This window comes from Cyprinodon variegatus, unplaced genomic scaffold, assembly GCF_000732505.1.
Source record: "Cyprinodon variegatus isolate N-32 unplaced genomic scaffold, C_variegatus-1.0 Scaffold754, whole genome shotgun sequence".
NCBI lineage: Eukaryota > Metazoa > Chordata > Actinopteri > Cyprinodontiformes > Cyprinodontidae > Cyprinodon > Cyprinodon variegatus.
Window position 1 is genome coordinate 197,024 of NW_015151207.1, and position 3,791 is coordinate 200,814.

The window sequence follows — 3,791 nt, forward strand, 5'->3', positions numbered from 1 at the left end:
GAGGAGGTGCTGACACTTCCAGCTGGGCCACAGTTGACCACCTGATGGGACGCGGATCCTCTGTCCCACGCGTCCAGTTTCCTCCGACTGCTGTCCATCAGGGGAGAAGAAGTACTTCCAGGACAAGTCAGTCAATGGGAGCTAAAGAAGAAGGAAATATTATTCTGCCGTTTTCTCAGTTAATGTAACAGAGACAATTGTAGGTTCTTTAATGGCTGATCCTGAAAACATAATTTAAATTAATAACATTTATTAAAATTTGTTGGAAAGATTAGTCATATTAAGCTTTATTTAGGATTTTTTTATATGTATGAATCTACAAAAAATCTATTTAAACCTACACAATATGAAATAAACCCTTTTTATTCATGCTTGTGTTTCTATTCTCATCTACTCTTACTTCAGCCACTAAAGCTGTTCAGTTATGCAAAAATCTTCCCTCTGTTTAATAAAACCTCATTAACATAGCACTTTGTAATTGAAAACATTGCAGCATATGACCTTACTAAACTTCTCCACACTCAGACCCAAAGCCCACAGGAGAACTCCATCTGCACCATCTCATTTTGTTTTAATTACCCCAACACTAAACTCCACTAAAAATACCAAAGCAATTACTGGTGGAGCACAAGGACAAGGCACAACACACTCGTATCTTAGTGGGAAGCCCTGATATCTTAACAGGATCTAGCTCGGAGCAATCGGGGCGCGAGCTGGACTGTGTGAAGTGAACTCGTTATTAGATGTTTGCACACCCAAGAGACGTCTGAAATCAACGGCTGCCGTTTGTTTGCAGTGGGTGGTTGTCACTTAGACTGATTCATGTAATATGAGAAAACTAATCCGGCTTTGATTATAAAAACGGCTCTTTTGGATACCACAGAAAGTCTAATCCTTGAAGATTTTTTAACAGCACACGGAAACAAAGTATTAAGACCTTTATAAATCAGTACACATTTTTTGGGACTTTATTCAATGAACCAGCTTTAAACTATGTAGAATTGGGACGAGTCACACCGAAAAAGATCCAAACTTCAATTCAAATTCAACCTTTATTGGTTACAATCATGGATGTAATGTTGATTTCAGAAGTAGTGGGAGGCTAATTTAAAATATTTAACTAACTTCAGTGTGTTTGACCACCGAATCACAGACCTGATCCAGTGGCACATCAGATGTTTGTAAAGTGAGCTTCTCAGGAATAACAGCGGTGACAGCCAATCACACAAGAAAAAACAATGGGCCAATCAGGAACTTGTGGGCATTCAGCTTGAGCTGCAGTTTTCCGCTTGGTCCTAGTGCTCAACCAAGCGGCAGCAAATCCTGATGTTGAAACTCACTGCAGACTTCAACTCCTGCTGTCCACTGGTTGCCGTCTCCCCCAGGCTGTTCCTGCGAGGGTTTGCTGCTGGTTTAACACTATCCAGAACCTTTGTTACAATAAACGATAAACTAAAAGAACATACTTTTTTCTTTAACCCTCTCAGGCTCAAAATGATGTTGTAGTTGCAGGAAAAATCTGATATTTGGGGAAAATGATCATATGGGGTAGTAATATACAATTTAGACTTTTTTTTTTTTGAGAAAGAGACCTTCACATGCGATGAATTCTAGGATGTTGCAGATTTGCAACAGTGGCCCGGAGTGGTAAATTAACACTGAAGACTGAATCTGATATGAACATTAACTTTATTTGAATGTCACAAAAAAAAAAATTAAAAAAAAAAAATTTGAAAAAAAAAAAAAAAAACATTCACAAAATTAGAGACAACTTTTTCTCAAACTTTTTCTCCACCGACATCTCAAATCCTCTTGAGAAGGCTGTTTCTGTTAAGCTGTTGCTAAAAATATAGGCAAACTAGTAGATAAAGCATGTAGCATCCATTGGTACATGTTTCCACAACATTGAAATCGAGATGCCTCTGCTGAAAAACCCAGAGGAGATAAAATCTACTAATTGGCATGTGTCATATCTATACACATTCATGATTCATCTTATGTAGTATTGATTTTAAAATAATGGAAATTGGTAGTGATACTTACATGAAATTTGTGCTTAGAAAATAGGTTTCAGTGACACCAAGGACTCAGCCATGTTGATAGTGAGTTAACAGTGCTATCTGGTGAGCTGGAGAGAAACTGTTTGTTGCAAATGCACAACTAAGTCCTTCTGTTGTATATCTGAGTAGCCAAAGTTCTTAAAATATGGATGTGGACTAATTAGCTAAGTGGCATTTAGCTGTTGCAAATCTGCAACATCTGCCTGGAGAGGGTTAACTTTCCTTGTTTGTGAAAAAAAGCTCTCAAGGCACATTATCCACACCGTGAAACATCATGTTGTGGGAATGTGTTGTGTAGCAGGGACAGGAAAGCAACCTCAACTAGTACTGAAGTTCACTTTGAAAACAAACAGCCAAAAGTTCAATGGGACGGAATAGATAAAAGGTGTTAAAAATGTATGTTGGTAAAATAAATCCATCTAACCTGAATGAGGTTAAGACATTTTGCAAGAAAAATGAATCAATGGAATCCAAGTTTTTTGGCTGGTAATGACACTGCTTAACAACTTGAAGCTGTAATTGTAAAATACAAAATAGTTCAAGAGTTATTAAAGACTTTGCAAAGCCCTTCTTGCTAATCAGCCGCCTTATTTTCATATTCTTGATCTCTCGCAGCTGTTTGTAGAAGATATAGGATTGTGTGATAAACACGTCCTCTCTAGATTGAAACTTGCACGTTCACATAAAAATTTAGCCTTAATTACTCATGAAAACACCCATTTAGGATTTTTGGTGGATAAAAAGTGCCACAGTATATAAACAAAGAGGAAGGAAAGGAAAGGATGGGGATTAATGGAGTGTGTGCCCCTGGAGAATACTAGTAAAAGCTTTGGTATCACACATACATAAGCTGGTTTTAAGTGCATCTGAGTGCCACGGCGTACCTGGCTAAATGTAGGAAAACATCAGGCATCCTCCATCGGAAATGCAGCTGTGACTGAAGTGGATCGTTCTTTAGATGGCCACGTGATTACAATCCCCTGGCACATTCCTCTCACCAATTTGTCAAGATCCTACTAACTACTGGACAGTGTGTACAATAAGTGTTTCCCTGCAGCTGTAGTAGTCAGATCCTTCTCCACGGAAATTGATTTTTACATTAAACAGCCAGTTAAATCGAAATATGCCTTAGTGTGTTTCTGACTCCTGGGCACTTGTGCAACATTTGAAATCGGACAATGATTTAGTTTGGTTGGCAAATTGGGACAAAAGGATCGATACGGACTTAATGAGTGTTGCATTTAACAAGGGCGAACTGAGTGACTTTAACATCTAAGGCTACCAAAGCAAATGGTAGAGGAGCGTGGTTTGGACACATCTCTTTAAATTCACTGGTTAGATTAATGCTTAAAATACACCTGCTACCAAAATTAATCCTTTTAAATTAAGGCTGTACAAGAAGAGGTAGCAATTTCAGTTTGCCATTACATCTGCATATGGAAGGAAGCCTTCTGGTCACATCAGGCAAAAACTAAACCCTCAATTTACTGTTCTCCGCTAGAACATGATGGTTACAGTGAGGATACTTTTGTTCAGCAGGATAAGGCAATTCTGGAAGATAAAGGTTATACTGGTTGTCTGATGCTCTGAACTACCAAATCAATGTGTTTTTTGAACAATGTGTTTTTTCTCCCAAACTGTTTACATTTGATCACTGCTATACTTTAAGAAATGGAAATGTCATGAAAGTCATGAAAACGAAATGACAATAAAAGCTGTGTAAGTTTTCTA